General features: G+C 44.0%; 1 protein-coding gene and 1 pseudogene across 3 annotated transcripts in view; one reads left to right on the forward strand and one right to left on the reverse strand.

The window, feature by feature from the left end:
- LUZP1 (leucine zipper protein 1) overlaps positions 1 to 14022 on the reverse strand; it is an 83234-nt gene that overhangs the window by 26064 nt on the left and 43148 nt on the right. Inside the window, exons 2-3 of one of the 2 annotated variants that reach the window (XM_082613999.1) lie at positions 4192 to 4256; positions 3240 to 3345 (exon numbers count right to left, since the gene is read on the reverse strand). The gene's annotated coding sequence lies outside the window, so the exon portion shown is untranslated. The remainder of the gene's footprint in view (positions 1 to 3239; positions 3346 to 4191; positions 4257 to 14022) is intronic. The other variant, XM_082614000.1, reaches the window with a different exon arrangement.
- LOC309799088 (large ribosomal subunit protein eL43-like) lies at positions 5584 to 5890 on the forward strand (annotated as a pseudogene). Its single transcript has one exon. The product of its transcript is annotated as a large ribosomal subunit protein eL43-like (transcript).

Raw genomic sequence — 14022 nt, forward strand, 5'->3', positions numbered from 1 at the left:
TTCTGAGTCCGTAGATTCAACCAACTGAAGATCGTGTTGTACTGTAGTACTTACTATTGAAAAACATCTGCATATAAATGGACCCGCACAGTTCAAACCCACGTTGTTCAAGGGTCAACTGGACAAAAGGACGGAGCAAGATTTCATCACGCTACTCAGAAGAGCATGCAATTCAAAACTTATAAATTGTTTATTTCTGAAATTTTTCATTTAATATTTTTGGTTGATTGGTCCATCTTAAGCTTACATTATTTACCTTTTTTTTTTCATTTCAACTTGAAAGTTAGTTTCAATCAATAGTTTCAATTGTCTAAATATTTTCTACACCTTCCAGTTTATAAGCATTCACTCACTGTTTATTAATCTAACAGGCATGTCTCTTCTGTATCTTCATCCAAATTGATTTTCAAATTGTTAAACAAAATATAACCAAGAACAGCCCTCCAGAATGCCACTAAAAACAACCCCTCTAGATAAGCATCAATCCATTAATCAGTACTTGTATATCACTTGTATGCAAGCCAGCCCCAAATTTTCTTTGTTTTGGGATCACATGAGAAAATGTTATCTAATTTTAGCACTAAGACATATTACCTTTGTAGCATATTCCTGATCCCCCAGCCTAGGAACCTTTTCAAAAATGAATTGCCCTAATATACATCAAAGTGCTATATATATAGTAATTACCCCTGGATGGTATGATTTTTTTCCTTTATTTTCTAATATTTCAATAACAAACTTGTACTGATTTTACAGTTTAAGTAAAATCATGGCAGAACTTAAAGAAAAAAAAATTATCAGTTAGCTTGAGTTACTCTTAGTGACTTCTACGGTCATCCCTGTGTTCTTATCCTTTGCTCAATCAGGTTTAGAATTTTACCAGAGATTACTGTCAAGTTTCCAATGATACCCTCAAGCCCATGTGACCTAGAGGTTAACTCCAGATAAATCAAACATCAGAGAGAATTAGAATTTGACTCTGCCTTCAAAAAAAATATGTCCAGAAACCATTCCTTTCTGGCTACACAGCACTGCCACCCTAGTCTGAGCCACCATCATCCCTGCCCCAACTACTGACAGAAGGCAAAAGCTTCCTACCTGGTCTCCCTGCTTCCGCAGATGCCCACTTTTCCCCACCTTCCACAGTCTATTCCCCAAGAGCAAACAGAGTAAAGCCTTTTAAAACGTAAGTCAAATCCTGTCTCTCCTCTGCTGTCCCCTCCCCAGTGGCTCCCATCTCGCTCAGAATAAAATGCACTCCAGGGACTTCCCTGGTGGTCCAGTGGTTAAGAATCCGTCTTGCAATGCAGGGGATGCTGGTTCGATCCCTGGTCAGGGAATTAAGAGCCCACATGTCGCAGGGCAACTAAGCCCACACACCACAACTACAGAGCCCATGAGCTCTGGAGCCAGCGTGCCACAACGAGAGAGAAGCCCAATGCGCCACAACTGGAGAGAAGCCCGCGCACTGCAACGAAGAGCCTGCGCACCGCAACGAAAGATCCTGTGTGCTGGAACTGAGACACAATGCAGCAAACAAACAAATAAATAAATAAATATTTTTTTAAAATAAATAAAATCCACTCCAAAGGTCTTACCCCCGCTCTCAGGCCCTAGGTGATCTGAGTCCCATTACTCCTCTGCTCTCACCCCCTACTGCTCTTTCCCGACTATTCCACTCCAGCACCCTGGCGGCCCTGTTGGTCCTTGGACAGAACAAGTCACACTCATACCTCAAGGCTTTTACATTTGCTGTTCCCTCTGCCTGGGATGCTTCTCTCCCAGGTATCTCCCTGGGTGTGTTCCTCACTTCTTTCAGATCTTGGCTTAAAATATTGCCTCATCAGAGGCCTTCCCTGATGACCTTACATAAAGTAACAATCTCTCAGCTCCCCACCACTTCCTATTACCACCTTACCCTGCTGTTGTTCTTCTGAGCAACTATCACCTATGGGTGTTGTTTATTTATCTACTTATTTATTTATATCTAGCTATGCATTTTTTAAAATATTTCTACCCATTAGAATATAATCCTTGAGAACAAGGATTTTTTCCTGTTTTGTTTAAGGCTGGACACTTAGCTCCAAGAACCATGCTAGGCACGTGGTAAGTGGTACCATCAGAACATAAGTCCCAGTATATAGCAAAACACTCTATGTATAAGAGGTATGTGTAATAAATTTTGTTGATGAAAATGATTACTGCCCCCTCCCAAACTGACCAAGTATATTGAAAAAACATTGGTGCTCCAATAAAGAGAGACTAAAGTACCCTCAGAAAGATCAATGAACAAATGAATACTGGCTGCCACTCCACCCAACCAAAAATGAATTTCATTACCTACCCAGTTCCCTGGGGTATGAAAAATGCTCCAGGGAAAGGAACAGAACAAGAATCCTGAACCAATGAACAGGGCAAAAATGTGCCTCGAAGTTTCCCACTCCCTCAAGAAGAGCCTGTCCCAAACTATGCCTGTTTCCAGGAGGGGTTCCCATGAGAGTGAGAGGTCTTGCTAAGATTCCTTTCCTATGTTCAATCACTCCTACGCCTAGAACCCATTTCCCAGACTCATTCTCTGGTTGCCCCATTGCTCTTCCTTCCCAGAGAACCTTGTTCTAACTATTATACAGCTACCACTGGTGACCAAGACCACTAGGTCCTCTGGCCACTCACTGCTCCAGTTTCTTCTATTTCATTAGTTCTCTCCACTGCCTCAGTCAACAACACCAATAAGATACTGGCATACACAATCCGGAAAGGGCTAGGAAAGGGAACTAGTTGTCAGTCACTGCCTCAACCAAAAAGTAACTTTCACAAAAGAGAAACATTACAGTGCAATGAAAATAACCCAGGTTTAAAATCTAGTCCTACCATCTACTACTTGTATGAACTTGGAGAAGTCGTTTAACCTCTCTAAGCTCACTTCCTTGTGGTGAAAATAACAGCACTTACCTCACAGTGCTGGTGTAAATATTAAGGGAGATAATGCCTGTCGAACAGGACTATGCCTAGCATATAGTAAGTGTTCAGTAAATGGTAGCTAGGCCTATTTCTGAAGGTTGGCTGGGTGGATTAAATGAGAAAACATGTGAGGTACTTAACACAGTATTTGGTTCAGAATAGGTCATCAACGAATACTGACTTTCCTCCCTCTCTTGTAATGGTGGTAAAATTGTAGAGACTTCAGAAACCACCCAATCCTGTCAGTGTGGCTCTACAACACTGTACAACATACTCACCATTTAGGTAATTTAAGCTTTCTGTCAATGCTTCTGGCTGCTCCCCTGATGCTTGTTGTCTTGGCAACAGTCACTCACTATCTTTTAATGGCAGTTGCCTCTTGACCTGGAGAGAATATAAACAGAAGGGAAAAGATAGGTAAAACATGAATTGCACCAAGACTGGGCTGACCCAAAGGCCTTCCCAAAGACCTTCACATACACTGCAGTGTCAGAAAGAGATAAGGGAGAATCTGGGTGCAGATCCTGACTCTGAAGGAAGCTGTCTATCTCTCTCCTCAGGGGAGAGAGGGAGTTTGGCTCTAGGAGACTTACCCTTTCCTACTGGATGATATGGTACCAGGATAGACTACATTGTCATTCCTGAAATTAACAGACCTATATATATACATTCCCCAACAGTCTAAAAATTTGTATGACAGCTTACATTCAGGAAGGATCTCAGAAATCAACTAGTTAAATGTCCTCATTTTAAGGAAGGAAACTAAAGCTTGGAAAGGGTGAGTCACACAATTGCTTAGGGCTAAAGCTGGGAATTCTACTAAAAATAAGATGTTCTGGAATATGCACAAGGAAAAAAATAATAAAACCCAACATCTGTGAAGTATCCACCACACCCTGGGCAATATGTTTTATGTTTTACACCAGACAATAACACAATAATGTTACCCCCTTATAGATGAAGAATCTAAATTTCAACAAGTCAAGTGACTTGTCCAAGGTCTCACAGCTTGTGAGTCAGGGTTTAAACCCAAGTCTGTCCAACTACAAAAAGCCAAGTCATCATGCTGACTCTCACTGGGGTGCCTTCTAGACTTGGTCCTCAAAACAGCCCTGAACTACTCCATATCAATTAGAACAAAAACAGAGCCTATCTGCAAACTTTACCCCTGGTTTTGTAATCAGCCTTCTCCAGGAGGGCTGAAAAGCCTCCTAACCCATTGAATCTTACCCCTAACACTGGAGAAGAGTAAATGAAGGTGGAAGATCTGGGTCAAACTTCTGTCCATCCCAGTCCTGAGGAAGAACAGAAAAACGGCTTCTAAGCTAGTGGCAAAACGAAAGCTTTTGTACATCGTCTTATACTCACACTATCCCCCTCCTTTCATCACAACTGCCCATCCCTCTCTTACATATCCCACAGACCACCCTGTGACCTCCTTCCCAGGCTGTTGGTCCCTTTAATCCAATTTCCGCACCTCCACCACCAACCACGTAACATACACACAGATACAGAATCCACCCCTACCTCCATCCTCCTAGGGAGCTAGAAGGCTAGAATTAAGATGAAGAAGTAATAAAATGATAGCTTTTTAAAACTGACTTTAAAAAAGACGAGGGCTTGAAGTCTCAAGCCAGTTAAGACCTAAGAGAGAAGAATTATTGACAAGCAATGAAAACAGCTAGAAAAGGAATAGAAAAAAGGATCTGTACCAGGGGCAGCACCCGAGGGATGGCTTGGGTGGGCGTGGCAGAGCTTTAGCTCTCTCTCCCCCCATCACACACTTCAGAAAAGGAATCAGTCTACGCAGATTAAGTATGTTTGCCATTCAAACAGCATCAAGACTGGCCCACAGACCTTCTGTCCTGCCCCTGCACCCACCTTACACACACACACACACACACACACGCCCCTTCCTTTGCATAGCCCAGAACCTTTCCTACATAAACATTCTAAACTCCTCACAGCGGCAGCAGCACCTCTACTGAACGCCGCTGCCCCCTCCACCTGCTGCCAAATGTGCTGGCAAAGTACGAAAGCCCAGGAGCCTATCCTCTTCAAAACAGGAGAGAACACATGGCCAAAAATCAAACAAACAGGAACTCCAGATGATCCTGATTTGTTTTCAACTATCACACAGCCTTTCCTTACTTCTAAGGGCAAGTGATTTCTTTCCTTTGCTTCTGAATGTCCTTTACTTCTTGCGTCCTCAGTGCACTGGTCCTCTGTCCCCAGAAACAAAGGACTGTAAACGTCCTCAAACGCTGTAAGTGCTGCCCCTTCAGAGCCTTTCACCCCGGCGGATCCAGCCACAGCACTTCCCCAGGCATCTCCTCTGGTGCTAGTGCGGGCTCTGTGTGCCTGTGCTCTCTGTCTAGAAGAAGAGGTAACAGGACCTTACAGATCATGGGAGAGCCCAACTGCCTCATCTTCCAGAGGAGCAAATGAGTCCCAGCAAGGAGGAGAGACTGGCCCAAGGCTGCAAAGCTGGTTGAAGTGAACCCGGTTGAGTCCACCTGAGATAGTTCACAAGCCACTTTATGGAAATGCATCAGTCCATCCTCATTTGATTGAAGATTAAAGCTCTCTTACTCTCTGGGCTCTGACCTAGGTTGCGGCGACATGGCTAAACGCACCAAGAAGGTCAGAATCGTGGGTAAAAATGGGACCTATTAATGGTGGCTCCCTCAGGAAAATGGTGAAGAAAATTGAAATCAGCCAGCACGCCAAGTACACTTGCTCCTTCTGTGGCAAAGCCAAGATGAAGAGACGAGCTGTGGGCATTTGGTGCTGTGGCTCCTGAATGAAAACAGTAGCTGGTGGTGCCTGGACCTACAACACCATTTCTGCCGCCACAGTAAAGTCTGCCATCAGAAGAGTGAAGGAATTGAAGGACCAGCAGAAGCACCACCATTTGAAACACTGCTAGCCTAAATGGGTTAATTTATGTAACCAAAAGAAACAAAACAAAACACTCTCTTAAATGTGTATCACTTTTGTTCCCAAAACACTTTGATAATAGATAAAAATGCTAGGGGGTAGTTCTGCTTCCAGTACACTCCTCCCACAGATAAACAACTAAACACTCTGAATAAAATAGAAAAAACACCTATCTGAAGTGAACAATGGCTGGCAGATTTTAGAAAAGTTAAAAACTGGAAGAAGGGACTGGCAGGGGAAGAATTCCCCATTTTTGGAGCTTTGACCTGAGGGTTGTCCAGCTGAAGTTCCAATTAAAAATGAAAGCCTAGGCTTTCTGTCCAGAAGACAGAGAGACCAGAGAAGCCACAGACAGTAAGAAGGAAGAAGAGAGCCTGAGATGGAGAGCCTAAGTTCTGTGTGACACTCTGCCCAATCTCCTGCTGACCCCTGAACCATGTCCGCACGGGGCACAGTCCAAGGACCTCAGCTAAGGACAAAAGAACTGGACCGAGATTTGAACTGCCACCCACCACAGGTGAGACAGAACGTGCAATTTTGAGTCTAACCAACTTAACTATCTGCTAAAACAAAAACATCAACAGAAACCAGAGTCTCCACAACATAACATCCACATGCATCCATGTCCAGGACACAATCCCAAATTACATAAAGAACTAAAAGAACTAAACCCCTTTGCAAGAGAAAAGACAATCAAGAGAGGGCAAATCTAAGATGACCCAGATGTTGGAATTATCAGACAAGGATATTAAAGCAGCTATTATAACATCTATTAAAAGCAGAGAAATTGAAAAAAATTTAAGTGGAAATTTTAGAACAGAAATGCAGGATCTGAAATTTAAAAATTCTCTGAATGGGCAGGCTTAAGAACGGAATGGAGATGACAGAGAAAAGAGTCAATGAAACTTCTAGATCAAACTGAAATAACTGGGTCATCCGCAGTCTCTAGAAAAACCACCCTCAGGCCTTTCACCTAAGTGTACGCAATGATTACTTTCTGTGATCAGAAAAATAATAGGTATCAGAGAGAACCAGAATGACTAGGGATCACAGAGAAACCATTACCTGTAATTCTTTTGGACCAGGCCACCCCTCATCTACTAATTAACTCTTTCAAATATAAGCAAAGAAGAAAGTATAAAGGTAGAAAATGAGAGGGCAGGATAAATATGTACACCTGAGATAACCACAATATCCAAAGTCCTAAGAGTCAAATCTAGTGCCCCACTGTGTGTACTGAGAAGGAAGGAGATCGTCATGTTTCCCCTATAATGACTGAGGTAGCGTTCTCAGGATTGTTGGAGAAAAAAGCCAGGAGGGATTTTAACATTTTTTTCTGCCCTATGTGGTCTCTTCAACAAAAATCCAACCTGGTAAACAGGCTGCTAGCAGGACGGGGTGGGACCAGTCGGTGGTCTGCAGCTGAAGAGTACCAGCAGCTTGGCGAGAGTCAACCTAGTGCCACCTGGATTGGCGAAAGCAGCTAACCTGGCACCACCACTGAGCAGCGTCCCACACTCAGGTTACCATGTTGGAGTTCAGCGGCAAAAGACACGTCCATTTCTGTAAACCCTGCCTTTTTCTCATGCCCTTCCTCCCCACCCACACACCTGCCCACAGGGAAGAGAATCCAGTGCAAGTGCTCTTTTCTAAAGTCCTGTCATTAATTCTTAAATTGTGTTAATAATAGAGGTTTCAACACTTATCTATGCTGGAGGGCTACTAAAATAATGTCTCTCTTTTTCTAATTCTCCCAGGATAATTTTTTTTTTTTTTTTTTTTTTTCGGTACGCAGGCCTCTCACTGTTGTGGCCTCTCCCACTGTGGAGCACAGGCTCCGGACGCGAAGGCTCAGCAGCCATGGCTCACGGGCCCAGCCGCTCCACGGCATGCGGGATCCTCCTGGACTGGGGCACGAATCCGCGTCCCCTGCATCGGCAGGCGGACTCTCAACCACTGAGCCACCAGGGAAGACCCAGGATAACTTTTTACCCATGTACCTCTTAAGATGAGAAGAAGATACTCTTATCCCCCATATGACAGATGAGCAAACAGACTGAGAGACTCGTGACCCTTTTAGGAAAGCTAGAAACAGAGGCAGAACTGGCATCCAATAATCCCATCTCTGAGCTTCAGGGTTTCTTCACCTCACTAAAGAAGCCTTACCCAACACAGACCCAAAAATATAAACAAGATTGCAATTGGAAAGAAAGGACTAAAGAACTTAGTATTAATAAGCAATTGATAAGGGCTTCCCTCGTGGCGCAGTGGTTGAGAGTCTGCCTGCCGATGCAGGGGACACGGGTTCGTGCCCCGGTCCGGGAGGATCCCACATGCCGTGGAGCGGCTGGGCCTATGAGCCATGGCCGCTGAGCCTGCGCATCCGGAGCCTGTGCTCCACAATGGGAGAGGCCACGGCAGTGAGAGGCCTGCCTGTGTACCGCAAAAAAAAAAAAAAAAAAAAAAACAATCGATAAGACTCATCTGTGATCAGCATATCTGTGTAAATATTTGCAGGTCCTCAAGGAGGCCACCTGGCTCTGCTGTTTCCTTTCCTAACTAGTAGGTTATAATTGAGACCAGGTTTCCTTGCAATTAGCCCATGTTTGTGGGGTTTAGCAACAGAACCTCATGCCTGAAATTGGTGGTTATTCACCTGCTTTAACAAAGTTGGCTGAATCAGAAAAACATGCTGGCTGCCTTTAACCTCTAGAAGTCTATAATTAGGGTATCAAGGGGCCACAAGGATTACAGCAAGTAATGGCAAATGTAGTTAAACAGCAAGTCACAGAAATCACCCTAAGGAGAAAGGAACCAGAGGGCTTTTATTACCTAATTTAATCTTCATGGTAACCTATCAGGAAAATACTATCATGTTTAGTTTATAAATGAGGAAAAATTAAAGGTTCGAGGTCACATAGCTGATAAGTGATAACGGATAAGTGGATTCTCACCTACATATTTCTGCCCCAAATTTTGCTTTCTCCTCTCCATTATACCTCCTCTCTAAGGAATCATCTCTCGGATCTCACCCTCAAAAAAGTCAGTCCTGATCCACAGTCCAAACATCACAAACCTACATGAGGTCGATGGGTAGTTTGTTCATTTTTCCATTCATTCATTCATTCATTCATTCATTCATTCTAATATTGACTGACAGTGCATCAAGCTCTGAAACAAGCACTGGGGATAAAACAGTGAGTAGAAACAGACTGTCTTCGAGGCATTTTGTATAGTACAACAGAAAAGCACTGACTGAAGAATCGTATTAAATATAAAATCTATGAAGTACAATTAATAGAAAGTGACCCACTGGGGGAGGTCTAGGAAGGCTCCAATTCTCAGTAAGAACGTTCCAAGTAGAAGAGGGAGTACAGTGAGCTTGAAGAACTAAAGTAAATCTGTATAACCAAAGAAGGGAGAACCAACAGACACAAGAGATGAGACTGGAGAGGGCCATACCATGCAGGCCTCTGGAGCCCAAATTATTATTAAACAACCCAAATAAGTTAAGTCATTTAAGTGTTAAAAAGATGTAACGTGTGTACATTTCAAAAAGATCACTTTGGCTTTAGTATGGACAACAGATGGAAGGAGGTAAGGATGATGCCAAGAGATCAGGAAGGAGGCTAGTTCTGTGGTCCAGGAGAGATAATAGCTAACAATACTGCGTGCACACAGGGCACTTACTATGTACCAGGCACTGTTCTAGGTAATTTATGAATGAATTTAATCCTTGTAACAACTCTGTGAAACAGATACTATTATCAGTACTGAACAGATACTACTATAAGGTTAAGTAATTTAACGAATTCCCTGCCCCGGCTTGGTGTCCTCACTTCCCTCATAATCAGTCCCTTGCAAACAACTTTAATTCACTTCTTCATATTCAACTAGTAAAACGTCAATCCTTGTTAAACCAAACTAACAACCTCTCCAGGCCTACACCAAAGCAGCAAAGTTATAAACTAAGTTGTATCTCTAGAGAAAATATAACTACGTTGACTGGTATCATTTTAAATTTACCACCACAAATTTCAAACGGGCCCCCTCAATGCTGCCAGCAATCCCACTACATTCCCCTTAGTAGGTTCACTTTTCTATTCCCCCAAAATGACTCTTTCACATCTTTTTCCCTTTCAGTAAGCCTCCAGCTCCCATCAGCTAATGACTTTGCCACCAAGAAGCAACATCAAACCGTCATCTTCCACTCCGAATCTAACACCACACGAGCACTCTGCTTTCCCTACTGCTACAGCGAAGACTCTTTGTTAGTATATAAAGTACAACCTTTCATATCTACTATGGATCCAATTCCCTCTTATCTTTTTTTTTTCTTTTTTGCAGGCCTCTCACTGTTGTGGCCTCTCCCGTTGCGGAGCACAGGCTCCGGACGCACAGGCTCAGCGGCCATGGCTCACGGGCCCAGCTGCTCCGCGGCATGTGGGATCTTCCCGGACCGGGGCACGAACCCGTGTCCCCTGCATCGGCAGGCGGATTCTCAAACACTGCACCACCAGGGAAACCCTCCCCTCTTATCTTCATATGCAGTTATCTCCACTCTCTTACATCATCATTTTTCTCTTTACAGACTCATACCCATCAGCATACAAACATGCTTGAGAATGGCACTGCTCTTAAGTGTGGTCCACAAACCAGCACTGGCTCACAAATTGTTACCATTATAGGTACAGAAATTGAGAGTAAGCATATAGACATTTGTGTAGCAAGGTGACATTGCTGCAACATCCAAGCATATGATCAGTGGACTTCTCAAATGGTAGACCAGTAAGTTGGTGAACCCAAATAGTGAGTCATGTGTGAAGTAAGCTATGTACAAATCGTACACGGTACTACCACATGTAGATCCCGGACAGATTAGATCCAGAGGCCACATTTGAGAAGCAAGATTCTAGAATTACCCATCTTAAAAAACAAGACCAAAAAAAAACTGAAATAAACTCTCTTTTGAGCTCACTTCCTCCAGCTGCTCCAGCCCCAATGTCTCTGCTTCTCTTCAAAGCAATACCTCTGGAAGAGTTGTCTACACTCTTCATTTCCTCCCCTCTCATTCTCTCAGTTCACTCCAACCAGGCTTCTATCCTCAACATTCCACTAGAACTGTTCATCAGGGTCAAAGGCCTCAATATCGCCAAATTCTAAGGTCACCTCTTTGACCTCTAAATAGCATTAACGCAAATAAACACTCTTTCTCCGTCAAAACACTTTCTTCCTTGGTTCCAGGATAACACGCTTTCCTGATCTTCTTCCCACTCCTCCCCTGGCTCTCCCTTATTCATTTCTGCTGGCTCCTTCTCCTCTGCTTGACAAGGGACAGTCCTGGACCTCTTTTCTTTATCTGTACCCTTCCTTTTTTGGGGTAATCTCATCCAGTCCCATGACTTAATATCAATGACTTCCAAAGCTTTTACCTCCAGAACTGACCCCCCTGAACTCCAAAAGGATATCCAACAAGCTACCTAACATCTCTACTCAGATGTCTAATAGACATCATAAATCCATATATTCTCATATGCTTGATGGCCTTCACCTTTTATTCTTCTCTCCCCAAACCCATTCCTCTTCAAATCTTCCCCCATCTCAGTCCACAGCCACACCATTCACCCAACTGTCCAGGCCAAACACCTGGAATCATCCTGGATTCTTCTTTCCCTCACACCCCACATGCAAATCCATCAGCAAGTCCTATCAACTCTAAGTCCAAATTTTCTTGAATCTGTCCCTCTGCCCTCTACACTGCTATTAAGCGCCCTAGTCCAAGCTCCTGGACTCTCACCCTACCAGTTACAATAGCCTCTCCTTAAGCCTCCCTACTACCAACTGTCCCCATTCTCCAAATAATGGCGAATTAATTTCTAAAAATTTAATCAGAACAAGACTCTATCCTGCTTAAAAACAACAAAATCTCTGGGCTTCCCTCGTGGCGCAGTGGTTGAGAGTCCGCCTGCCGATGCCGGGGACACGGGTTCGTGCCCCGCTCCGGGAAGATCCCACATGCCGCGGAGCGGCTGGGCCCGTGAGCCATGGCCGCTGAGCTTGCGCGTCCGGAGCCTGTGCTCCGCAACGGGAGAGGCCACAACAGTGAGAGGCCCGCATACTGCAAAAAAAAAAAAAAAAAAAAATCTCTAATGGCCTTCCCATTCACTTAGAATAATCCTAAGTCCTCACCATAGCCTACAAGGCCCTACATGATCTAACCCCTATCTACTTCTCTGGCCTCATTTCCCACCAGGTCCCCTCCTCATTTCCTGTTCCTTGCACACACACTGTTCATTCTTGCCTTAGGGCCTTTGCACTGTTCCCTTTTCCCTTTGTACAGCTGGCTCCTTTTGTTCATTGAAGAGTCAGCTTACATTTTACCACCTCTATAAAGACGTGACCAGCCGATATAAAGTAGCTCTCACCCTCTAACATACCACCCTGGCTTATGCTCACCTTTGCACTCAACCTTATCTGACAGTTTGTCTATTTGTTTATTGCTTGTCTCTTCCTCCCCACTCCCTGCCTAGCTCATCACTATATCCCCAGGGCCTAGATCAGTGCCTGACTGACCATAAATAGATGAGTCTGCAGCACAGGGGAGTGACTTAGGCTGGAGACATGCATTTATGAGTCATGTGCACAGAGGTGTGGCTACTAAAGCCAATGGGGTGGATGAGATCACCCAGGGAGAGTGTCCACTAGAGAAGAGGGGAGAGCCAGGGAGAGAAGGACATTTAATAGCTGAAGAGTAGAGGATGAGCCTGCACAAACAACAGAGAACGATGAGGAGGAACGAGAGAGTGTTATGTCACTGGAGCCAAGAGAAGAGAGTGTTTCGAGAACGAAAGGGCGGCCAACAGTGTTAACTTCACTGAGAAAATTAAAGATGAAAAATATCTGTTGAATTCAGCTTCATGGAGATCATTAGTTACCTTAGCAAGAGGTGTTGCAGTGAAATGATCAGGGCAAAAGCCAGACTAGAGTGGGCTGAGTGAGCAGAGTGAGGCAGTGAGTATATACAGCTTTTTAGAAAAGTTTGGCTGTTTGAAAGTGAAGGTGATGGATTACAGAGAATGCAGGGCTGAGGAAGCAGAGCTGTCCTGTTTCTGTTTAATGGGGGCACTCATCGAGTACTGCTGCACTCACAAGCTGCAAGTCACCCGAAGGTTTCACACCCTCACACCCAACTTAGGATGCCATTTCCCTTGGACTGATTCCTAAATGCCCAGAGTATCTAGAAGTTTTTGTTTACATGTACATCTCATCTCCCTTACTACATACAATGGAAGATAAAAACACCCTTCTATATTCTTTCACTTGGTGCTGTCAAGACAGAACACTGGGCTTTCTTACTAAAGGGCCTGAGTTTAAAACGTTTTCTGCTGCCATTTTAACTTCAAGGCATATTTGGGGATCACTGTTATTTCTACCCCAACAAGAAGCTTTTTTTTCCATTTTATAGCCCCTAGAGCACTTCCCTTTGTCTCCATTCCACACTCCCTGTCCACCCTGCCTGCTTCCCAGGCAACACACTATAATGGCAACGGTCTTGGGAGTGAGAGAATCTGCGTTCCCACTATAATTCAGTCACATATCAGGTTAGGTGACTAAACTTCACAATCTCAGTGTTTTCAAGTGGATATAGAGATTATAATATCTAAACTTCATGGGGGTGTTGTAAGGGCTATATGAAAATATACATTCAGTGCCTGAGCACATAAGGCCTAGCATAAAACACATCCTATAAATGTTAATTCAATTCTCTTCTCATTACCATTCTGATTAAGCCTTACATCCTCTGCACAAGTTCCTTTAGTTTCTTTTTTCCCTCTGTCTATGTTGTACCAGAAAGAGGAGAGGAACCTTGAGAAATTAACTTGCCCAGTTCCAACCGAAAGAGTTTTAAAGAAGTACTGAGAGGTGGATGGGTGGGGCCAGAGGTGTAACCAAGCAATATCTGAAAGGGCAGGGAGGATTCCAGAAACAGGCAGCCTCCCTGCCAGGTTCTCCTGGGTCCCCTCCAGGTTCCTTCTTTGCAGCTAAGGCTGTGTCTCTGTATCATATGCTCTTTTAGTAAGGCATGCTTGCCAACAAGTCTCAAGTCAATGTCTTCAGTAT

The sequence above is a fragment of the Mesoplodon mirus genome (genome assembly GCF_964341445.2).
Source record: "Mesoplodon mirus genome assembly, chromosome: 3".
In the NCBI taxonomy this organism is placed as follows: Eukaryota; Metazoa; Chordata; class Mammalia; order Artiodactyla; family Ziphiidae; genus Mesoplodon; species Mesoplodon mirus.